This window comes from Oryctolagus cuniculus, chromosome 3 (genome assembly GCF_051225735.1).
Source record: "Oryctolagus cuniculus isolate XC-2025 breed Fujian yellow rabbit chromosome 3, ASM5122573v1, whole genome shotgun sequence".
NCBI classification, from domain to species: Eukaryota; Metazoa; Chordata; class Mammalia; order Lagomorpha; family Leporidae; genus Oryctolagus; species Oryctolagus cuniculus.
Window position 1 is genome coordinate 112529623 of NC_142869.1, and position 26559 is coordinate 112556181.

General features: G+C 37.6%; 1 protein-coding gene across 1 annotated transcript in view; it reads left to right on the plus strand.

Moving 5' to 3' along the window:
* Nucleotides 1-26559, plus strand: part of DPP10 (dipeptidyl peptidase like 10) — a 1526588-nt gene that overhangs the window by 488016 nt on the left and 1012013 nt on the right. The window lies entirely within an intron of this gene.

Genomic DNA, 26559 nt, shown 5'->3' on the forward strand with positions numbered 1-26559 from the left:
GAACTTATTGAAGACCTCCGGTATAAAACTATCACATCATTTTACCTACCAATTAAACAACATGCCCTTGACATGTTTTATTGGGGAAGTTTTTTATTTTTACTCAATAGGATGTTTCTGGAGGGCAATGTCCTTCATATATCTTTCTTATTTTTTTCATCTGGCCTCTAGCTCACCTGACCTTACAGGCCAGCAGTAACCTGTGTTCTCTAGAGATGTTGTTCCATAGAAAATCGTATTAGTTTTGGCCTTTCCAAAAAATGTGTGGTTAAGCTGTCTTCTGGGATTAGTCTTTCTCCCAGTTCTTGTCTCACCTTTTGGATGTTGTCTCCCTGACTTATAACCAGTTCCCTTCCTTTCTCATAACCATCCCAGGCTCTGGAAATCCACTTTGGGCTTTTCTAGGTAAGAATTTTGGACTAGAATTTGTAGTAATACATGAATCATGATGACAGAGAGTTAGAAAAAGTTACTTTTAGAAGAAAATTATGATGCCCTACTGAGATAAGTCCATAAAGGATTTTAGAGATTAACTTGATGATCTGTCTCTAAGGAGCAGGTGTCCTTACTTCAGTCAGCATGCCTGGATTATGATCCCATGCTTGATGTTACTGCTCCGGAGTTTTTGAGAGGCAGTGTGTTCTAGTAAGCTCTTCCTACATTTTGTGCATGCGACCTTGAGAAAGATGGTTAGGATTTTGAACTTCAGCTTCCTCAGATATAAAAAGGAAGATAAGAATGTCTAACTCATAACTCTGTGATAAGTTAATGAGATAAAGTATTCAACTTTGTTTTGTGATATAAGCTATGCAGCTGCTGGGGTTTAATTCCTGTTATTATTAGAAGTTAATGTATAAATCTATTCCTCATCTATGAAATCATGAGATGATGATAAACTTTAAGTACCCATTGTATCATTTTCTGTTTTTTAAACATTTTATTTATTAGTGTGTGGAGAAGAGATTTCACGAATTTCGTAGATACAATTCTAAGATTACAACGAGACTGTCCTCCCTCAATCCCTCCTCCTTCCTTTCTTTGCTTTTTTTCTTTTAATTTTTTGATAACATACTTTTGATTTACTTTATCAACACAGGTTCAGTGCTCCTCTAAACAAAGAGCTCTGCACATAAAAGGTGGGTAGACCTCTGTTCTTCTTGGCTGTAGACAAGGGTTATATCAACAATCAATTCACAAAGTGTTAGTGTAGCTCAATATACATCAAGGTTTTACTTTTGGGCAAGGGGAATTTACTCTTTTAATAATAATTTGAGTATTTTTTATTCCACATGATCTTTCTAGAAGATGAAGACACTTCCCCCTAACCAACAAGTTATTAATGAAATATACATCAATTTTATCAGAATCTGAGCATTTTCTCAGGAAAAAAGCTTTGCAAAAATGCCAGTGCATTTTGTACTTAGAGCAGTGATTTGAAACACAGGCATGGTCCATTGAAACTCTCAAAACAATCAGATTATTTCATGGGTGTTACAGTCGTGAGTTGAGATCCAGTTAAGGTTCTTTAAAAAAGTAGAGATATATTACTTTTACTCTCATACCTGCCATTTATAGGATGTTTGTGATGCGTTTTACAGGTGTTGTTATTTATTCTTGGAAATAGTCCTGGGAGTGCTTCTTAGTATCCCAATTTTACAAAAGTGAATGAATTGTGGAACTTGCCCAAGGGAACTTAGAAAGCTGGATAGCTAACAAGAAGCAGAGTTTGGGGTTTACGGTGAGTTTGTGGAACTCCTAATTTCCTCTTGCCCCCATGTGAAATCTACGTGACTAGTGCATGTTTTTTTTTGTTACAAATCTGTATAGGAGTAGCTTCTGAATATTCAACTTGTGTTTACACGATACAGTAATAAGTGGTTGAGAAATAAATTATATAGTAAATCAGTAGGTAATTAAATGTACATATGACTGCACCATAATTTTAACAGATTTTATGTTTTATCTAAATTGAAAGTGGATTTAAATTTATAATCTGACAAATAGTCAATTTGATTCAATAGATTATGCAAGGGAAGAAATAATCAAAGCAGTCATTTGATTTAGGAATAGCAATAATATATTTGATTTGAAATGGGATGCTTATCTTTTAAATCAACACAGTAGTTTTTCCATGCAATAGACAAATACATATGTACATATTTCTCATCATTAATCTCTGTATCTCTTGTTTCTGTTCATTCATCCACCCATTTGAGAACTGCCCATTGATTGTTGGCATATATAACTTCTCAGTCAGTTGTTTCAATATGGTCTTATTTTTCAAAAGTTAATTCTTAGATTTTACCTCTTGCTTTGCTGCTATAATTTCGGGGTAATCTCTATCAGGCTTCTCAAACACTAATTATACACATTAATCATCTGTGGATCTTGTTAAATTGTAGTTTCTCATTCAGGAGATACGGCATGGGGCTTAAGACAATTGTAATGCCTTTGCAGCTGGTCCTTTGACCATACTTTGTTAACATCTTGGCCATTATATTTTTAACTTAAAAAGCTTAAATTCAGCATTATAAATGGAAATATTCAAACTTGAATTTGGACCACATAATATAAACGGGAAGCTAATTTTCATCATTTAGTGACAAAATTAATGAGCATGAAATTATCTTCTTTTACTTTTGTTCACCTTTTTATTTTTTCCTATTATTTTTATGTTTTTGTGCTTTCTTATGATTCAAAATGCAAGCTTATTAGAGGGTATCTAATGAAAACAATCTCTCCCAGGCCAGAACCACCAAATTCTCCTCATTGGCAAGCAATATTTGACCTTTAATTTTTTCCTATAATACTTACGCTTTTACAAGCAAGCCTTTCCCTATTTTGTTATTTATTAATTTCTTGTTATTTATTGATTTTCTTATATATTTTCTACACAAGGAAGTAGTAGTTAAACCCAGGTCTCTCTGGATCAGTTCCTTGCTCTTAGCCTCTTCAATGTATACCCTCCCTGTTACTAATACATGATCTGAATGTAAATGTTTTATTACAAAAGCCAAATATTTGTGTCTGAGGAGTGTCCTTGACTTGAACTCCTACTTCCATAGCTCCTGAGTTATTGGGAGCCAAGGCCCCTCAGCAGACTTCCAGAGGACTAGCTGTGATATGCCAGAGTAGACTGTATAGGAGCTAATGCTACAAAACTTCAGGAAGCAATTCCATGCATTTCCCACATGGCAGTGGCATTAAACCATTGATCTTATGGGTCAAGAAAACTAGACAGACACTTAGAAGAAAGTCCTATCCTCTCAAAAATTAAAAATATTTTTTGCACCTAACTGAAAAGCGCCGTAAATTTTCTAAACAAGCAAAATCCATTAGATTTAACAATAAATAACATAGCATTATAATGGTGCTCCTTTTTTTCTTTCAGGTATCAAAGACATTCAGTAATTAAGGTTAGAGAAATTGGCTTTTAAACTAAATGTATCTACAATCTAAATAACTTATGGAAATACTGCTAGATAAGATTGAATTAATAAGCTAGCAGATCTATTTGTCTAGTTTCTAGGGCCAGTCCCTGGGTAACTTTGTTTATCCCACAGTTTCACAAATTAAATACACCTCACTAATCAGCGTCTGATTTGTATAGATCTATTTTTTTTCTAATGCATGATCTTCCACAAAACAGCAAAGCAACTTTAGACAAGTTGTTAAGGATGACTTTTCTGTGGTCATTCTTTTTATCATCTATAATACAAAGTTCTTGAACAAATTATCTGTTAAACTAAAAAAGATCCTGAAAATTTTGTCTTTGGAACTTCACAGATAATATGTGGGTAAAAATTATAGAGGTAGGTTCTTTTACTAGGAAGTAAGATATCCTGAAAGAACAGAGATGCTGTCTACCCACAGAAAGCAAAAAATGACTAGCAGGTAGTTTTTAAAATCAGATGGTCAATTCTAATGTTTTTCTGTGAATGCATTATGATACCAAGGATGTAATGGCCCAATGAAGTTAAAATCTGTTATGAAAAATGCTTCCAGAGTCAGACTGTCAAAAGTGGAATTGTATTACTCATTTCAAAATCCTACTTTTCAATATAGCACTAATATGGAAAGTAGCATCAGACATACTGTGCAAGTCCAAGAGAACAAAGGCAAAACAAAACAGGTTTTTAAAACTCTACAGATACAACTCCATCTGGAAAGCTATCACATGCAACTGTCAACATTGAACAAATAAAAAAAGTGTAGGAACTCAGTGTTCATGAAAGAGAAAAAGAATTTCTTTCCTCACAGAAAGATTCTGGAACTACATATTGCTACTTCTCCCAAGTGTTAGAACAATGTGATACAATATTGCTAGCAGAGTGAAAAGAAAAAAAAAATCACGCACTCAGAAACCTGATCCTGACAACCTTTTTGGCAGATGGACTGTGATTTTTCTCTCCTGTGAAACCAAACATTCCAATTAAAACGGTTTTCTGGTTTTTGGACAATGATAAAAGGAAAAAGGAGTTACATGAGATGCAGACAGAAAAGTTAAAACAAAAAAATATGGCAAAAAAGCAAAGAGAGATAAAAGCTGGTGAAATGAATATATCAGAAATAAAAGTGAAAGCTATAAAGCAGACATTCAGATGGAAAAGAAAAAAAAAAAGCAAAAATGCAGGCTGAAGATCATTTGAACAGAAACCATGCAGAGGAAGCAATATTAGGCAAAAGTCAGGCTATAGTACCCAAATTACATCCATTCTTTAGAATAATCTAGTTCCACTTTTACTGACTTTTTAAACCCAATTCTGTGGTAGTGTTTGCTGATAGTGTTTGCTGATTCTGTTTCATTGATACATTTATTTGTAGTTCATTGAATTATTCAATAAACATGAATTAAGCACATCATGTGTGCCAAAGACCCTGTGACAGGATTCATCATGTTTTTCAAGGATAGTGCATGTGTGAGTTTAAGTTTATGTGTGTGCACCTGAGCACACAAGCATGCACACTTGCATACAGCAGGCATTGAAACAGCATGTCAGGATCAACACAGTTGTCTTAGTTTCCTGAGTTAATTAGGTGTGCTCAGTGCTCTTTGTCCTCTCAAAGCAGTCTTTCCAGCCTCAAAATACTTGACTGCTTCCTGGATAAATGACAAAGAATAGGTTAGCCACAATCTTAGTATTTTCTTTTCTAACTTTTTCTTTTTTACATTATTTTATTTTTAAAAATATTAGCATGTAATATGTGAACATGTTTGAGGTACAGTACCGTATTTCAACACATATACAGTACAAACCAACTAAACCAGCTAACTAGCTTTATTGTTTCTTTATGACTGGAGCCTACCAATGCCTCCTCTTTTCTGATTTCCTAATCAGCTTATAGTATATTGTTATGAACTATAGTAATGCTGCACTACTATGGAATATTAGAAATTGTTACTCCTATCTGACTGTATTTTGCTCTTATATAATCTTCCCCTACACCCTAACTTTCTCAGCTCTGTGTTAATAACCATTCTAATATCAGGTGGACTATATTTTCTAATATCCACATATGAGAGAAGACATATGATATCTGTTTTTCTGTCAATATATTTCACTTAACATAATGACCTCCAGTTTCATCTATTTTGTTGTAAATATCAGGATTCTATCCCTTTTTTTAAAAAAAGATTTATTTTATTTATTTGAAAGGCATAGTGACAGAAAGAGGGAGAGATAGAGAGCTTCCATCCACTGGTTCATTCCCCAAATGACTACAATAGCGGGGGTTGGACCAGGCCAAAGCCAGGAGTCTGGTACTCCATACCAGTCTGCCCATGTGGATGGCAGGGCCCCACAGACTTGGATCATCTTCTGTGGTTTTCCTAGATATGTTATCAGGGAGCTGGATGGAAGGTGGAGCAGCCAAGGCTCAAACCATCACCCAGTATAGGATGTCGGCATTGCTACCCGAGGCTTAACCTTCTCCTGTAACTCTGACTCTTCTACTCCATTTTATGACTGAAAAAGATTCCACTGGGCATATATATCTTTACATCTGTAATATATAGGTGTGTCATTATTCCTTAATCCAATAATGGACATGTAGGAAAATTTCAGATTGTGACTATTATGAATAGCACTGTAAAAACCATGGAAGTACAAATGTCTCTTTTATATGCTGCTTTAATTTATGTGAATATATCCCCAGAAGTGAGATGGCTATATCATATCATGGATCTAATTTTAGTTGTTTTGAGGAATCATCATATTACCTATATTAATTTGCATTCCCACCATTAGTGAATAAAGGTTCCTCTTCTCCACATCATTGGTAGCATTTCTTATTGTTTGATTAACCGAAAATGGCCACTCTAAATGGAATGAGTCATCATCATTGTTGGTTTGTTTTGCATGTCCCTGATGGCTAGTGATATTGAGCATTTTTTTTCATTTATTTTTTAACTATTTGAATTATTCTTCTAAGAAGTGTACATTCAGATCCTTCATTCATTTCTTAATTGGGTTGTTTGAGTTCTTTTTTTTTTTGTTATTACTTCTGCTGCAGCTGTAGTTTAGTGTTTTGAGTTCCTTATGTGTTCCAGATATTAATACTTTGTAAAATGCATACTTTACAAGTATTTTATCCCATTTTGATGCTTCTTTTACTCTGTTCATTGTTCCTTTTACTATGCAGAAGCTTCCTAAATTGATTTAATTCTGTTTGTCTATTTTTGCTTTTGTTGCCTGTGCTTTTGGGGTCTTATCCAAAACATTCTGCCTATGACATTGTCTTGAAGTGTTTCCTGTATGCTTGATTCAGATCTCACATTTAGATGTTTAATCCATTTTAGAGTTGATTTTTGTATAGGATGAGATGAAGGGATAAAATTTCAATCTTCTTTAAATTGATATACAATTTTTTCAGTACCACACACTGAAGAAATTTTCCTTTGTCCAGTGTAATTTTGTAAACTTTTTAAAGATCAATTGACTGTAGATGCATGGATTTGCAGGATCTTTATTTTGTTCGGTTGGTCTACATTTCTGCTTTAAATTAAGTACCATGCTATTTTGGTTACCCAGGCCAACATCATATTGAAAGAGGTCAAGCTGAAAGCATTTCCTCTAGGATCTAGAACAGACTAGATTGTTAATTCTAACTGTTCTTATTAAACATAGTACTGGAGGTTGTAGACAGAACTGCTAGGTAAGAGAAAGAAAAGGTACATAGATAAGGAAGAAGTCAAGTTATCCCTGTTTGCAGATGATATGATTCTATACAGAGAGAAAACTGAAGATTCCACCAAGAGACTATTAGAACTGAATTTAGCAATATTTCTGGATGCAAAGTGAACACATAAAAATCGGTATCATTGTTATACAACAAAAATATAAAAGAAATTTCTTACTGAGAAAATAATTATAGAGAAAGCCCATTCACAGTAAGCACCAGAAAGTACTTTGGTGCTGATGAAGGGACTTGAAGAACAATGGAAAGAACCCTCATATTCATGCATTGGAAAAAAAATGTTAAATTGTATTTATTACCCATAGTGATTTACAAATTCAAAACAATTTCCATCAAAATATCAATGACATTCTTCACAGAACTAGTGCAATCCTGAAATTCATATGGGGGCAGGCACCTTGGATCACTTGGTTAATCCTCTGCCTGCAGGGCCAGCATCCCATATGGGCACCAGGTTCCAGTCCCAGTTTCTCCTCTTTCAGTCCAGCTTTCTGCTGTGGCCTGGGAGGGCAGTGAAGGATGGCCCAAGTCCTTGGGCCCCTGCACCTGCATGGGAGACCAGGAAGAAGCACCTGGCTCCCAGCTTTGGATCGGCGCCGCTCGGCGGCCGTAGCTGCCATATGGGGAGTGAACCAATGGAAGGAAGACCTTTCTCTTTGTCTCTCTCTCTCTCTCACTCTCTTTTTTTTAATTTTTTTTTTTTGACAGGCAGAGTGGACAGTGAGAGAGAGAGACAGAGAGAAAGGTTTTCCTTTGCCGTTGGTTCACCCTCCAATGGCCGCCGCGGCCAGCGCTCTGCGGCAGGTGCACCGCGCTGATCTGATGGCAGGAGCCAGGTGCTTCTCCTGGTCTCCCATGTGGTGCAGGGCCCAAGTACTTGGGCCATCCTCCACTGCACTCCCTGGCCACATCAGAGAGCTGGCCTGGAAGAGACGCAACCGGGACAGAATCCGGCACCCTGACCGGGACTAGAACCCGGAGTGCCGGCACCACAAGGAACTCACTCTCTATAACTCTACCTGTCAAATAAATTAAAAAATTTTAAAAAATGAATTCATATGGAGGCACAAAAACTCCCAATTAGCCAAAACAATCTGAAACAAAAAGAACAAAGCTGGACATATCACAATACCAGCTTTCCAGCCACACTATGGAGCTGTTATAATGATAACTGAAGTTGTTTGACTGTTTCATTGGTTTTGCTGGGAACTGTATTTCTGGGGAGAAATTTCCTATGGAAGTTGTTCAGGTTTTTTTTGTTTTTGTTTTTGTTTTTGTTGTTGTTGTTTTTATTCCCAGGGTTTGAGTTGGTTGAAAGTGATGTTGCATGAGATCGGGAATATGATGTGAAGCAATAGGTAACAGACCAACAGGGAGCAGCTGGTGGGTTCCCGTATCTCCATCTTCCCATTCTATACTCCCAGCTGTCCTCTCCAACTGTCATCACTGCAGATCAGCTATGATTGATGTCAGACTAAACCTCAGTCTCCCAGAGGCCTGACAGAGCACCAAAGCCTTGAAAGGGCTTCTTTATTAGCCTTCCTCATTGACCTGATACATGTATTTAACTGCCAGCTTTCAATTTTTACCAGCATCGGGGTTCATTAATGATTCTGCTTTCCTCCAACTCCCCACTTTGGACTTTTATTTCATGACTCTTCCCACAAAGGTATAGGATCCAATTACTAAAATAAATTCATAACTGCATAGTAATCTTGTGGGCTCTGCTTCCTGGCATTAACCTTGATAATGCAGACAGAATGCTCTACTCTGCACTGTGGTTTGGGACAGTGTGAGCCTTCCCCTTGTGTCTGTTTTCTCCCTGCCGTTTTTCGCTTGTATCCTAAGGGGACGATTGTGGGTGATAACTTGATATACAGCTTGGGGCAGGAGCTGAAACCTCAAAGTCAAGTTTGTATCATGTAACTGACTGCTAATCTGGGTTCTAGGGCAGGTACATTCACCCTTTTAAATGATTTTTATTTTGTTTTGAGAATATGCAACTTGAGATTATTCAAAAAGCTAAGACACTACAGGATATGGGCAAAACTATTTTAGAAAAATATGGAGAGAGAGTGAGAAAGAGAGAGAGAGAGATGGAAAAAGGCTGATCAATGTGTGCTAACAGATACAAGAAATAAGTTTGGATGGTCTATAGCACATTACTCTGACTATATATTTCAAATATGGAAGAAAGGATTTTGAATGTTTTAAATGTTCAAGGAGATATACTTACCCTGATTTGAACATTACACTCAAACACATGTATCAAAACATCACTTGCTACCCAATAAATAAAATGCTTAAAGACACAAAAAAAGAGTTAAAATAAGGAAAAACAAATGATAATCGTGAAATATGCTGAGAGTGCAGAAATTTTGAGTAGAGATTTTTATTATTTGCAGTATTCTACGAAATAGAAACTCTGTCTTCTGTTTGTCCATGGAAGCTAGTAAATGTAATGTACTACATTGTACATTCCTTCCAGATACAGATTTACTTTATCAATGTGACATTTGCGGCAACCTGATGCTGTTTATTCAAGTCATGAGAGCTTATGGAAGCTCTACTCTAACAAGGAGACTATTATGTTGATGAAGAAACCCCTCCTCTCTCCCTTAGTCTGAAAGTAGGGCAACATCTTCAGCAACTCACAGTGAAAGCATAACACAGGACTTATTAAAGGAAATAGGGAAGAAGACCTAAAGGGTGCAGAGTCCAATAAGAGTTCTATAATTAGATGAGTGCTTGAACTGATCCCAGCTAGATATTCCATGAATCACAGTCTGAAGAGGAAACCTACAGCTGCAGTGCTTTAACTATCAATAGGGAATGCAGAGGAGTCAGGGAGTACGCAGTCAACCAATGATGTCAAAGCAGAAGATATCCGCCTTACTGAACATTTACTAGGAAAAATGATGTTCAGGGCTTGGAACTAAGACTATAGAACAGCGTGGATGACAGTGAATACTACTTCGGAATGCTGTAGCTCTTCCTGTTGATCTAGCTTGTTGCCACAGTTAAGAGAGAGGGTGATAGAGAGACAGAAAGAATGAATCACAGGAGACATTAAGTCCAACATACTTGCCTCTCCTCTGCAGTTTTTTTTTTTTTTTCAAAGAAATTAGATTTTGGATAGTTATGGGAAAGGAATAACATAAGAATCACTTCTAGTATTCATCCACTTCACCAAACCACTATCTCTCTTTGTTTAAGAATTTATGATTCCCAAAGCAAAATGTTAATATTAAGCTTATTCTAATTTCATAACCTCAAATGCAAGATTATGAGGATAGGTATAAGAGTGATAAACTAGAATTTTCAGAACAATTTCAAAGATACTCATTCAAGTTAGATATACTATGCTACTGCTATTGTGAAATGACCCACCTACCAGGTGATTATAAATCACCTGTATTAGGGACTGGTACTGTGGCACAGCGGGTTAACGCCCTGGCCTGAAGTGCTGGCATCCCATATGGGCACAGGTTCTAATCCCGGCTGCTCCTCTTCTGATCCAGCTGTCTGCTATGGCCTGGGATAGCAGTAGAAAATGGCCCAAGTCCTTGGGCCCCTGCACTCACATGAGAGACCTAGAAGAAGCTCCTGGCTCCTGGCTTTGGATCGGCACAGCTCAAATCGTTGCAGCCATCTGGGGAGTGAACCAGTGGATGGAAGACCTCTCTCTCTGTCTCTACCTCTCTCTGTAACTCTGTCTTTCAAATAAATAAAAACATCACCTGTATTAATCACTCTGTATTAATCACTGGAATTTGAATTAGCCACTGAGACAAATGATTTAAGATTATATTTAAACTAATTTTCCTTATTGCCTCATAATGTTGACAAATCAGAATATGTACTAATACTCATATTCTGTTTTTGAAGACATAAAACTCATGTAGCATGAGAAGTATGTGAACGACTGAAATGTACCAGAAGTCCAAATTTTTTTCTTTTTATTTATTTATTATTAATTTTTTTGACAGGCAGAGTGGACAGTAAGAGAGAGAGAGACAGAGAGAAATCTTTTTATTTGTTTTTAACAGTAACATTGAGTGGCCAACACCTGGTACTTTATTTAAAGCATATTACCTAGAGAGACAAAAGAGTCTTAAAATGTATCCAAATGAGATTGCAAGTGTCTTATATTCTCCATTCTCCATTCTTTCTCTCTCCTTCTTCTCCCTATCCCAAACCTTCTAATAGCTTATGTATTCATCTTGGCTATGCATATACTTCTTACTACTACTTATCTACTACACCTATTATTATTATACTACTAATTAATATCAATTCAAAATTAATGGCATTTCTCTAGATATACTTTTCTATAGGTTACATCTTGCCACAATGCTTACCAATCAATTCTCACAATTTCCTCATGAGGGACAACCAATCATGAATGTAAGAGTTTTTATTTTCCTACTAGAAGAAAACATTTCTTTCTCTGAGATGTCATTGTAAGAAATGCTAAAATTTGGGGAAATACCTGAAGAACAATTTATCCAAGACTTCTTGGGTGGGCTGAATGATTTTTACATTTATTCTAATTACAAGCAGAAGATTCTGAATATCTGATACTATGGAAACAGTGATAGATACTATAAAGTTATGCTTTGTGTATAAATTGTATTTTTATATTGATGACCCTTATGTGTTGACACATCCTGGGATAGTGAAATTTCACTGTGGGAGTCTTAAAAGTAGGGTGAGGCATTAGTCCTGAATATCTTACTTATATCTTATCCATACTAATTGGTCTGAAAATGACAGTTATGTAAAAATAACCATGTCAGAGATCTCCGTTATTTACTTGTGAAACAAGCTTTCAATTTCTTAAGTAGAAGGAGAAATAAGTATTTGCTGCATGACTTGCTTGCAAAAAAGTGGAGATAAATTCATAAATAAATCCATTACAAAACCTGACTGAAAACTAATGGTCTATTTTACACATTAGGACTTCAAATGCAGCACTCCATAATGGGAAAGGAATTCTTAATCTCTTCATTGTTATTTAATTTAACATGTAGAGCAACAGGTTCATTAATCATTTCATATTAATATTCAAGTGAGAGTGAAGATACTGAGACACATTCTATTCAAATAGTGACTCCATTTGGCTTGGGCATGATGGGGAGGGAACAGGAAGGAAGATTAACTTCCTGATGCACTTATTTCTGCTTCATTATCCTGTAAGTCTTTTCTGAACCATTAGGAAAACATAACCAGAGTTAAGCCAGTCTTAACTTTGGCTCAACTCTAATAAATAAAACCTCTTTGATTCAAAACTTTGTTTGTTCAAAACTTAATCATACTTATAAGTCATTAGAAAGCTAGGATGATCATTAATTTTATATTTGATCTTCACTTCTCTTTGGGACATATGGTTGGTAATAAAAAAAGAAAAAGAAAGCATTTATTATATCTTGTCTTGGCTCTTATACTTGCATTTTAATATTGTTATCTAAAATTAGCATGCAAAAACATTATATGCTCTGTATAGTCTATGTAAAGTTAAAAATATACATGAAATCTGCAATGTAAGAAAACCGGTATGTAATTTACAATAGGTTGCCTGTTGATAGATTGCTATTAGTAAAAGTTAAACTTTAATAAATACTAATGCTAATGTGCTGAAACCTTTAAAAACTCATTCTTATTTAATTCTCCTGATAACTCTATGGAGTTAATATTAATATTATTATTTAATAGTTGAGGCAACTTAGATTTAGTAATGTTAGATAACTAGCCCAAAGTCATGCAACTAATGAGTGGTGAAGTTGAAAAGCAAGACTTAAAGCATGTTCTCTTAGTCACATATGCAAGGAATGGAATGAATAGTTGCTTCATTCACTTTAGTACTCATCATTTAGTAGCATGTGATCTAAAGAAAAGTGAAAATAGGGGCAGACATTTGGCTTAGTTTTTAAGACACACATGTCCCACACCGCAGTTCCTGGGTTCAGTTTCCAGCTCTGCTTCTTGATTCTAGCTTCATGCTAATTCAGACACTGGGAAGGCAACAGGTGATGGGGCAAGTAATCGTGTTCCTGCTACCCATGTGCAAAACCTAGAATGAGTTTCCATCTCCTGGCTAAGGCCTTGACCAACCATGACCATCACAGGCATTTGAGGAGTGAATCAGTGGTTGGAAAATTCTCTTTCCCTCCCTAACAAATATATAAACAAAGAAATAATATGAAAATATACTGCACTAAAATTCTAAGGATTTATCATGACTTCTTTTTTTGTAAGTAAAGGATGGAGACACTGCTCACATGTATCTGTAGCTCATTAATAGCCCAAACATCATCACATACAGATAGTGCAGGACATATCTTTTCCTGGCTTGTTAATAATCATTTTGAGCCATTCTCTAGGTTAGAAAAGATTGTCATTTGTTCTTTCATTGACTCTACAAGTAGCTATATTTCATTTCTATGTGGGATTTTCTCTTCTGTATTAATAATCAAGGCACAGAAAATGAAATAGAGGATTCATTAAATGTCCTTTTTTTTTTTTTTTCAAGACCTTTGTATGCTTCTGGGTTAAATCAAGGTGAATTATTTTCCCAGCTCTTGGTATCAGGTCTAAACTAAGTAGATTGTTGGGGAGCTCCAACTTATCTTTAGAAACCAGGGTTAGACAGAATCTTTAGTTCACTCTTGCTTCTCATTTTCATCCCAGATGATTTTCACCTTTTGAATTATCTTATTCGATGCAATTTGAGTGGTGGGAAATTTTTAATTACCCTTTCTGAAAACCTTTGTTCAAAAGTCTTAATTCTAGTCTTCAGAAGATAATGCAATCAGGATTATGCTTATTGGATTTTAAACATTTTTCGGAGTCCCTTAATTTAGGAAAACAAATACCAGCTATACTTTTTAGCTTATTTTGCCCTCTGGCCAGAGGTGTCATCCAATCATGTCACTGCAAGTTTCTTTAAGCCTCTTTCTTTATAAGTTAGAATCTCATTAGACTTTAAGAAAAGTTTTAGTAATACACACTGTAGTGCAATTGTGAGCTTTTGCATCTGTCTTAATATGATCTCGCACACACTTTGAACTTTATTTATGGTACCACATCTCCTTATGCACCAAGCTGAAGCTGGCTAACATTGAAACAGTTTTTTATGCCTCCACTATGTCACGGAAGGAAGGGAAGACCTCTTGGCAAATTATTATTTTCCATGTTGAAGAAGTCCAGGATCAGAAGGTATTCTAAGGAAAATGAGGTCATGGTGACAGTAGTCAAGGTCATTGCACTGGCTTCTCAGAGGCATCATAGGTGACACTCAGCCCTGCAGGATCAGAAATTCAATCTTTCCAGGAGAGTCCCAGACTCAATTTGATCTGAACACAGAGTCCCATTAACACATCGCCAATGAAATTCAACACAGGAATGAGTAGGTATTAATTTGTGATAAGATAGATCACTCCCAGATCAATCAGATGCTCATATTTCTCTTTTTTTTAAGTTTATTTTTTATTTATTTGAAAGGCAGAGTTAGAGGGAGGGAGAGACAGAGAGACATCATCCTTCCACTGGTTCATTCTCCCAATGGCTGAAACAGCCAGGGTTGTGCCAGGCTGAAGTCAGGATCTCAGAACTTCTTCAGGGTCTCACACGTGAGTGTAGGGATCTAAGCACTTGGACCATCTTTCTCTTCCTCCCCAGGAACATTAACAGGGAGCTGGATTGAAGTGGAGCAGCTGGGTTTTGAACCAGCGCACATAAGGGATACTGCCATTGCAGGCCGCAGCTTAATTTGCTACGCCACAGTGTTGGCCCCAGATACTTAGATCTCTTTGTCAGTATTCTCTACTTGTGACACAGCTCATTAAAGCCAAAGTTTGGTCAAAAGTTGCTAAGCCCTAAATTTGGTGCATTTAATATGATTCAGATATTTGATACCCTCAAGATACAAAGCCTGATATTTTTACCTAAAAATCTTATTTTTCTTTCAATACAAGTTGAATCTTGAGCAGGGTTCCAGGTAAACATATCAGGATGTAACATGAGCAGACACTGCCTGTATTTTTATATTCTGTTAACAATTTATCTTTCTAATAAACAACTCATAAAAATAGTTTTTGATATAGTGATAGTTAAATATTGCCAGCCTTGAAACTATTATAATTTAAGAGATTTTTTGAAACAGTATAATTATATCTTAATGTGACTTTGATCTCATCCATAAAGTATCAATTTGTAGTTTGAATTTCCAGGGTCAACCTTGTTTTCCCCATTCTACCACATCTACCTCCTATTAAGTCCACAATAGAGGACTAGTTTATCAACCAGGTGTCATGTGTCCAGTTCCAAGAGATAAGGAATAAACTAAAGTACACATCTGGTAGGGTCAAGCGACAGGACATCTAGATCATTTTCAGATTAAATCTTGGCAATTCCAGAGATCTAGGGTAGATCTGAAAGATGGACCCATAGAAAGATCAAAAGCCTATACCAGAATCCAGCAGGAATTTCAAAGATGTTTCTATAGGACTCAAGATAAACTTTAAAACAGATACAAACAGAAAATAATTGTTGAATTATTTTGAGGCAGCAGAATATGATTCTTATTATCATTAGTTTGGGGGTCACCCATAGCCAAGTCCCCCTTGTTTTTAGAGTGTGAATTTGATTAACTTCACCGATGCCAGTCTCTGTGTTCTCATTTGCAAAACTGGGAAAATAATGCCTACCTCATAAGGCTAGGAGGATTGAAGAAGGTAGTTCATGAAGAGATTGTATGCACCATAGAGAAAAGCTGCTGTTACATTTGTTGGATTAAAGTGCTATTTTCGGCCGGCGCCGCGGCTCACTAGGCTAATCCTCCGCCTAGCAGCGCTGGCACACCAGGTTCTAGTCCCGGTCGGGGCGCTGGATTCTGTCCTGGTTGCCCCTCTTGCAGGCCAGCTCTCTGCTGTGGCCAGGGAGTGCAGTGGAGGATGGCCCAAGTGCTTGGGCCCTGCACCCCATGGGAGACCAGGAAAAGCACCTGGCTCCTGGCTCCTGCCATCGGATCAGCGCGGTGTGCCGGCCGCAGCGCGCTGGCCACGGCGGCCATTGGAGGGTGAACCAACGGCAAAGGAAGACCTTTCTGTCTGTCTCTCTCTCTCACTGTCCACTCTGCCTGTCAAAAAAAAAAAAAAGTGCTATTTTCACTTTGTTTAATAAGGTTCATCAAGGGTTGGCTTAAGAGCAATATTGTGCTTTATTTATAGAATAAGGATACATAAGGACTGAGTGTTGGCTTTTATTGGGATATGAGCTGTTGTGTTTATTACAATCCATATTTCTTCAATAGATAGGAAGGACTACCTACAACGAACCTAACTGCCTTGATGTCACTAAGGGCGCAGCTCCAGATCCTGAATGCTTTGGCTTCTCCCCTTGCCAGCTGTGTGAACTTGTACAGGTTATGTTCCCATCAAATTAAAATAATAATTAAAATTTTTAAAAAATTGTGAGAATTAAATGAGTTAAAATATAAAACATCAGAAAGAATATCTGGCTCATAAACACTGGATAAGGGAGCTTCTGTTATGGTTACTTTTTGTTTTTGTTAAGGATGACAATATATAGAGATCACTTTCTGCTGCAAATTGGATCTTCCATTGCACTTTCCGCTTTGAAATCTCACTTTCTCTCCCATGCGAAGCAAAGAATTGTTCACAATGTTGTTTCAATTTCCTTGGCTGGAAAATGAGACTTTTCCAAGTTGATCTTCATGTGAGATCCTACAATCATATACAGAGAAGCAGTCAAGTATAGACTCATGGATTCTTTAGTCTCTAAGACTAAATCCCTACCCCATTTCTGTCACTGTGGGAATCTATTTTTGTGTCAAGGGAAAGAAGAGAAGAAGAAAAAGGAAAATGAAGAGACCCCCTTTCTAGGCCAATAAGAAGTGATTTCTGTGTGTTCTCTAGCTGGCAGTGGCAGGAGGGAGGATGCAGTAAATCAGGGACAGTTACTTCTTCAGTCATTTATTTGAAGAATACAAGGGGGCGTCAAAATATTCATGGAAAATGCATTTGATCTTTTAATTCCATTTTCAGTGAATGTTTTAAAGCCTTTAGTGCAGTAATCAACTAACTGCTGTACAAATCAGCTTCCAGATCCATTCTTGTTCGGTGGGAATCAGACAAAAGCTACAGTCCTTTCCCTGGAGATACTCTTTTTGTGAGGGTGGCTGGCTATATTAGTTAGCACCAAGTACCAAGTATTGTGTGGCTTAAACAACGGAAGTGTATTTTCTCATATTTCTGGATACTGGCCATCTGAAAATATGGTGACAGCAAATCTGGTTTCTTCTGAGGCCTCTTTCTTAAGCTGTGGATCCCTGCTTTCTCGTGATCCTCTCTTGGTATCTGTCTGCAAAAATTTCCTTTTCCTTTTCTTATGAAGACCTAGTCATGTTGGAATAGGATCCACCCTAGTTACCTCATTTTTATGTAAATGCTACTTTAAGGATCCTATTCACAAATACAGTCACATTAGCAGGCAATGGATTTAGGATTTCAACCTGTGTATTTGGGGATGACACAATTTGTTCCATAACTCTGAATGATGTCTGAATGATTACTGAAGGGTGTGTGATAAGTATGAAAATAAAATAGGCTCATGATAATATGGCAGCCTAGTCTTGAAAGGGGGCATAGACTCATGGAAGTTGGGGAAAATGAGTATGGGAAAGGGTAGAAACTGACAGACCTTCTGCCAGTTCTCATATCAGGGCATTTACAGAATCTAGATGATTCCCAGATCATCATGATCATCACACAGACAGATAACTTACCCCAAATATAGGCCTTTCCTTGGAACACATCAGATGCTGACTAACCTTGAAATCTGACATGACCCCCTAAAATTTATACAAAAATGTAGCCCCTTAAAGTTCCCCAGAATTGCTATCTGGGATGCCACATGTGCTATCAGAATTTGGGGTGCCATAAGATTTCACCGTATGCTTACTAATAAATCCCCAATATTAGTAAGCCCAAGAGGGTTCTTGCCTAATATTTACAGAAGAATTCTAAATACTGGCACAGATAAACGAGGCAGCATAGTACGTTCTAAGCTTTTATTTAGTGTGAGATGTATCTAGGAAAGTGAGGGCTTTAGTTCAGTTTGGAGAGAGGGGAAAGTCTGGAAACTAGGGTAGCGTCCATACCACTCAGAGAGCAGGCCAAAGCCACGTGCAGCAAGCACTTTGAGCTGCTATCCACCGGCTATCACCAGCAGCCACACAGAGGCAGAGAGTGTTTTGTGACACTCCCTGCCTTTTTATATATTTTCCACAGGGTGGGCACTTAGGTATGGTCAGGGGGGGCCTGATGTCACATGGGGGCGTGGTGGGGTATCAGGTAGGGTGTGAGGTCACACAGGGGCGTGGTGAAGGTATTAGGTAAGGTGTGAGGTCACACAGCGGCGTGGCGTAGGCGTAGTCTTCCAGCTCACAAGCCTAATATATTTTAGCCTGTATGCCTGCCTACTTCAACCTGGCTTCTTATTTGTACCTGGGGCTGGTGCTGTGGTCCAGCATTCCCTATGGGTGCAGGTTTGAATCCTGGCTTCTCCTCTTCTCATCCAGCCCCCTCTAATGCACCTGGGAAAGCAGAGGAGAATGGCCCAAGTACTTGGGCCTCTGCACCCATGTGGGAGACCCGGATGAAGCTCCTGGTTTCTGGCTTGGAATTGGCCCAGCTCCAACTGGGGACTGAACCAGCTCTCTTTGTGTAACTCTGCCTTATTTGTACCTGTATTTTTTTTAAGATTTTACTCATATATTTGAGAGTCAGAGTTACACAGAGAGGAGGAGAGGCAGAAAGAGAGAGAGAGAAAGAGAGAGAGTTGTCTTCCATTCGTTGCTTCACTCCCCAATTGGCCACAACAGCAGAAGCTGTGCCTATCTGAAGCCAGGAGCCAGGAGTTTCCTCTGAGTTTCCCATGTCGGTGAGGGGCCTAAATGCTTGAACTATCTTCTACTGCTTTCCCAGGCCATAGCAGATAGTTGGATTGGAAGTGGAGCAGCCGGGACTTGAACTAGTGACCATATGGGATGCCAGCACTGCAGGCGACAGCTTTACCTGCTACACCATAGCAGTGGCCCCTGTACCTGTATTAATTTTAGAGTATTCTCTGGTATTTTTTCTCATTGCAATTAGCAATATGGGGTCTCTTTTTTTAAAGATTTATTTTATTTATTTGAAAGACAGAGTTACAGAGAGAGGTAGAGACAGAGAGAGGTTTACCATCCACTGGTTCACTCCCCAAATGGCTGCAACAGCTAGAGCTGAGCCATTCTGAAGCAGGGAGCCAGGAGCTTCTTCTGGGTCTCCCACGTGGGTGCAGGGGCCCAAGGACTTGGAACGTCTTCCACTGTTTTCCCAGGTACATTAGCAGGGAGCTGGCTTGAAAGTGGAGCAGCTAAGACTCAAACCGGAGTCCATATGCAATGCTGGCACTGCAGGTGGTGACTTTACCTGTTATGCCACAGTGCCGGCCCCAGCAATATGGTCTTTCAGAATTCCTAGCAACTCATCTCATGAAAGCACACATGTCTTTGCAGGTGTTTAACATAGAAAAAGTGACAGAAATTCTCCTGTATAAAAGTACACTCAAAATGAAGTTCATTACTGATATTTCTGAAATTCTAGTGAATCCTTATCTTGTAGTTTTATGATTTTTGAGGACCATGCCCAAGTTTAGAGGGACAAAGAACATCGTCACCCTGGAAACATATTTCTGTTATTTGCAATAGGAACATAAGGAAACTCCAAAAAGTTTCTGGAAAATGGATGAAAACTTGATTACATCAGTACAAAATAATTTTGAATTCTATATGTACAAGTAGTCAAAAAGCTTGTGGAGGGGCCAGCGCTGGCGCTGTAGTGCTGTGGGTTAATGCCCCAGGCTGTAGCACTGCTGGCATCCCATATGAGCACCAGTTTGAGTCTGGGCTACTGCAATTTCCATCCAGCTGCCTGCTAATGCAGCAGAGAATGGCCCAAGTCTTTGGGTCCCTGCATCCATATGGGAGACCCAGAAGAAGCTCCTGTCTCCTGGCTTCGGATTGGTTTGGCTCTGGTTGCTGCGGCCATTTGGGGAGTGAACCAGTGGATGGAAGACCTATCTCTCTCTGTGTGCATCTCTTCTCTCTGTAACTCTTTCAAACAAAGAAGATAAATTTTAAAAAAGCTTATGGAAAGTATGGAAAGTGTATATTATGAAAAAACTGTGCAAGAATTGTGATATTGCATAATGACTAGCTGATTAATTTAAAGTCAATCCTATTAACATGACACTGGGCAAATGTCCTAAAAATTTGATTTTTTTAGTAAAATGGTTTCAATAATATTAGTTTTTAATAATAATAATATAGAATTTTTGTAAGGCAAATGATAAAATGTATGAAAACACGAAAATACATGTTTGACATGGAATAAATATTGAATAGCTTTTATTTTCTTATTTTAGTGCAGAGGATACACAAATGATTTTTTAAAAAGATTTATTTTATTTATTTGAAAGATAGAGTAACAGAGGTAGAGACAGAGATAGGTCTTCCATCTGCTGGTTCACTCCCCAGATGGCCACAATGGCCGGAGCTGCACTGATCCGAAGCCAGGAGCCAGGAGCTTCCTCTGGGTCTCTCACATGGGTTCAGGGGCCTGAGGACTTGGGCCATCTTCTACTGCTTTCCCAGGCCATAGAAGAAAGCTGGATTGGAAGTGGAGCAGCTGGGACTAGAACCAGCACCCATATGGGATGCTGGCGCTTCAGGCCAGGGCTTTAACCCGCTGTGCCCACAGCGCCGGTCCCTCACACAAATGATTTTAAACAGAGATGAGTTTATCTGGAGACTGTGAGTTTAAAAAATGTTATCCACATAGTAATAAAATATTTCATGTTGGAAAAAATAGGTCTATTATTGGGCACTAGAAGCTCCAAAATGTATTAACATATAAAGGAGAAACTTTTGGCTGGAAGAACTGTATTGAAGACTGAGGAGACATTAAAATGTGAATATGTCATCCAAGGGGTGGGTGCTATAAAATCTCAAGAAAACTTGGGGTTTTGTTTTTTAATTATCAAAGCAGAGATCAGATTCCATTTTTGTTAAAAATGAACATCAATGATCGGGTACAATAGGATTTGGGAATCATGCAACATCTTTGTTAAGGCATAAAACTAATGTAAAGTTCATTGTAACTCAGATGACATTTATTAAGCACACTTAGGCTTGTTGCAGAACTTGTTAATTAATGATTGTACATCCTAAAAGGCAGGGCTGTGCATTCACACCATCAAAGTGTCAGTCACATCCACTCTCCTTTTCTTTCTACTGTTTTTAGTTAAGTAAAGCAGTGTGCTCTGCTTTTGCTGTCTTTACTTATCATCCTATGGAAGATGAGAAATTTCTTTCTTAGTAATGGTCACTGGTGCTCCATAAGAGAAGGCTGGCATTTATCATCTAGCTTCCCAGACTGGGATCATATCACATAATAGTTTTGTTCCACCTAGGGTTTTTTTTTTTTTTGAGAAGTAACTGACAAATCCCTTTGGGCAAACTTCCACCATTTCCTATAAGTGGGGAGCTTATATTGGGGAAACAAGATTTATGTCCATGAAATAATTACAAAGGCATTCAGGGACACACACAAATGTTAAATACTTTTCCAGTCAAATTAGTTTAAATATCAAGAAAGAGTGAAATTCATGTGGATGGAAGCATCCAAGGGAACATCTAATTAAGGAAGGAGAGTTTAACTTGAATCTTGAGAAAAGTTAACTTGTCATACCCACAGTTATTTGTAAGAGTCTGAAGCTGTACTGAGTACTTTAGAATTAATTAATTTGTTCATTTATGAAACAAATGGAAGAGAGAGAGAGAGAGAGAAGGAGGGAGAGAAAGAGGTTGTTAAAGAGGCAAATTTGATATGATATACACTCATAAATCTATCAAACAAAAGTATATGCCAGACACTATGCTAAGGAGAATATTAAAATGAACAACATGGTCCCAGAACTCAAAATAATTACAAACTTGTAAGTAGAGAAAGATATAATAAGAGAAATAAAGTACATACGGGGTGGGCATTGTGGTGCAACAAGTCAAGCAAGCAGCTTCTTGGATGGCCTGTATTCCATTGAGTCCCACCTCCACTCTGATCTGGCTTCCTGCTGAGGCACATCCGGGAGGCAGCAGATGATGCTCAAGGACTTAGGCCGCTGCCACCCAATTGGAAGACCTATATGAAGTTCCAGGTTCCTTTTATTCTGCCTGGCTCAGCCTTGCTGGTTGTGAGAATTTGGGGAGTGAACCAGTGGATAAAAGCTCGCTCTCTCTCTGCTGTTCCGCCTTTCAAGCAAATTTTAAACGTAAAATAAAATGTAGACAGCTCACATAGTGTGCCAGAAATTATGCTAAGAGATATATATCAAATATATGAGCTCATTCAATCCTTATATTAACACTGTAGGGTAGGTCTGATTACTCTTATTTTACAGATGAGAAACTCACAGAATTTAACGAAGTAGTTCGAGGTTAGAAAACTAGTAAGTAGGGCTTGTCTGTCTGTTTACAAAGAGTATTAGCTTGCTATTGTGATACCACATTGCTACAAATAGACAAATCATTGTGATATGGCAAGTGTCACAAAACACAGAATAGTAGGTTTTCTATAGTGCTCTTATCTGGCGAGAGGAACTGGTATTGTTTGGTGGAAGAGACCGTCTTTAAGCTGGCCCAGGAATGATGACAAGGACTGTAACAGGTTCTTTCCAGGGACAGAGGAATATGTACAAACATTCAGAGGTAAGAGAACATTTGGTAGGTAAAGGAGGGATGATCAATAACCTACTGTGGTGATAGTCTAGGAAAAAATATGATGGAGTAGTGGGAAAAGTGAATTGGAATCAGATTTGTGACAAGCTGGTCTTGCATGCTTCTTTAAGATGTTTAGACTGCTCGGTAGGTGTCATAGGCTCATTGAAACATGTTTGAAGAACAACAGGGTCTTAGTGTGATTAAATGAGAAAAAAAAATAAGTGATAGCAGGGACAATAATTAGCAAATTGTGTTTCAATGTGAGGCACCTTCTTGTAACAAAAGGAGGAAACTAGTAGATCTTTTCAGGAGCAGTAAGTTAAGTGACTGATAGTTTCTTGACCATAATCATCAGTCTAGACCAGGTCAAGTTTTAGCAGTTCCCACACAGCCACAGCTTGTAAATGAAGGAGCAGTCTTTTGATATTGTTTTCTTTGTCTCTGGAACAGACACCTATTCCTAATCTGTCCTTAGGTTTCTAGAAAGAGGCAGGTGTTGTGTTTGCTATTCATGTATCCAATAGTCACCTGTTTATAAAACAGTGGCACCAAGATGAAAATATTGCATCATAATTAGTCTTTAATCCAGCTATTAGGTCTTATTCCTACGTTGATAAAAAGAATGGACTTGTGATAAAAGTCGGAATTTCATAGTTTGCCTTTTAGTCAAATTCATCGCAATAACTCTGACTGAGAAGAAATAACTATCAAGGGTTTAGGAGTTATCTGTGCTCATGACATGGTTCATCTCTTCGATCTTCATTCATTCATCATTTATTAATACTAAACTGGGAAGAACATAATACAAAGGATGTGGCATAGAGAAAAGGGATTGACATGGTTCCTGCCCACCAAAACCTCACAACCACTTGGGAGGGCAGACATGCCAATGAATAAATTACAACATAGCATAGTGAGTGTAATCATGCAAGTTGCTAGGTTCTTTTTCTTCTTTTAATTCTTACTTCATATTACTGTAGAACTACTGAAACCAGTATCTTTATTTTGGCTCTGACTTGGAATAAGTCTTACTTTGCCTCCTGGGACAGTGTAAGTTCTGTTGAGAAACTAATAAGTTCAACCCAAAATTCTCAGCAGTGTGCTTGATGAAAAATAGCAAATTTTGAGAAGAATAAGACAATTCAGCTAGTAGAAATTAGTTCAAATATTTACAGAAAAATTCAGTCTCTGGTTATCTAAACAAGCAGGTGGAGACAGTTAAGAAATTAGCATAAGTTATATAATGAACATTCATTATTTCACAATTGAATTACTGAAATCATTGGCATCAGTATACTTCTAAGTCACTTGCTGTTTTATTGCTTCTGGTAAAAAAGGAATTGTGTATAATTTAGAGGTACTTTAATTAGAATATTAATTATTTTCACATGTATATAAACAATAAAAATATAGACAAGAGTATCTTTAAAACTATACTTTGAGCACTGCTGTATGTCTCATGTAATGTGGCATTTTCAAATGAGTTTCAGACATTCTAATATATTTCTATACCTTGAATTTTTAGAGAAGAATGTCTTGGTCATTTTTTTATTATTTTGATAGTATATTCAGTATTCTTGCAAACTACAGATCAAGCAAATTACTGTTCAAATATTTGACAAGAAGTATATAAAGAAAAATATGAATGATATAAAATATAGAATGTAGTATAATGAAAAGGCACAGCAGATACTTTCTGTTTTATATACTCATATTTCTCAATTTCTGTAACTATTCTCCAAGATATTATGCAATGTTGGGAGACGGATGAATTGACAAGATGTAGTAAAAAGGGTATTTATTATGGCATCACCAGGAGAGCAGGGAAGTCTGCAGATCAGAACAGATGGGGAACAAAGTTCTATGCTCCATTCCACAGGTTTCCATTCACAATTTGCTCCACAATTTTGTAGGTGAGTCTCACCAAGCCTGCAGCTCCCCTCTGATTATGGCCAGCTGGGAAAGCTGGCTGTGGTGTCCAAGGGTTTTGGATGTGAACTCTGGCTTTGCCATTTCAAATTTTTGGATTTTGAACAATCATCTGTTTCCTTAGTTTATAAAGTAAGAACAATAATATAAATTTCTTATCACTATTTTAAGGATAAAATTGCATGATGTAGATCATCACATTATTTTTTCCCTGTTTTATTATTCAGTCTTCAAACTAGGTATCATGCTTCCTTGTATTTATTCCTTAGAATCCCTTGGAAATTCCAGCTAACTCTGTCTGGAATCCAATTTTCTCCATCTTTTTTATTACCCTCCAGACAAGGAGCTTTCAGCACTGGCACCGATGCCATTTGGAGTCATGATGAGTTACATAACTTGCAGGACTACGGCAAAGTGAAAATATGGGGTCCCTTGTTCAAAATGCAAAAAAACATGACATTAAATACATGAATATATAATGTAATATATACATGAATACTCTTTATTCTGCTGCTTATCATCTCATGATATTAATTTGCTGTTTAATGCCAGTTTAAATAAAGAATTGAAATCATAAGTTATTAACATGAATTTTTATATTCACCTTTACATTGTACAAGGCCAGTTTTAGATATAAGTGTAAGAAGAACACTGAACTTGTTTGCAGAATCACCAAAACTACATAATCTGTAATTCATAGCTTGTGCATGAAGAGTTTGTTCTTGGCAGAAGAGTAGAAATGTTGCACGAAATTTTCATTACCGATTTTTATCTCAGTTCCTGAAATATGCACACTCTGAATAAATTCTGATTAAGAAGGAGAGAAATAAAAAGAACACTTTCTTACAGTATCATCTTTTCTAAAATATTTATTTATTTTAAAGTCAGAGTTATGGTGGGGGTGGGGAAGAGAGGGGAGAGAGAAAGTGAAAGAGAGAATCTTCTATCTAACGGTTCACTAACGAAATGGACTCAATGGCCAGGGCTAGGCCAGGCCAACGCTAGGAGCCAGAAACTTCATCCTGGTCTCACATGTGGGTGGCAATGGCTTAAGTACTTAGGACGTCTTCTGCTGCTTTTCCCAGGCCATTGTCAGGGAACTGGATTGGAAGTGCAGCAGCTGGGGCACAAACTAGCTCACATAGCGGATGCTGGTATCACAGGTGGTGATGTTACCTGCTACACCACAATGCTAGCCCCCAGCATCATCATTTTAAAGTAAACTGTGGCTATTACAAGGAGAGCAACATATGCAGAAAAGTATGTATGAATTCCTTTGGTTACATATGTTTTATTAGAAAGTGTTGACTTATTTCTGCATAACAAAGAATTTTAAACAAGAAGTGTGGTCATTTGAGGCCCTTGGGTATTACATGAAAAGCTCAGTTGTAGAAGTAACATACTTATCTCATACTCAGCTGAGTCTCACTGAAACCCACACACAACAGTTCCATCAGAATTCTGTGTTTGTCAGGTATGGCAAACCCTATCTGCCAATGGAACAGCAAGGGTCAGGAGATACATACAACAAGCCTATCTTCACCGCTTAGAGGCATGCTTCATCCTATCACCAGACTTCACCTGCCAGCTCT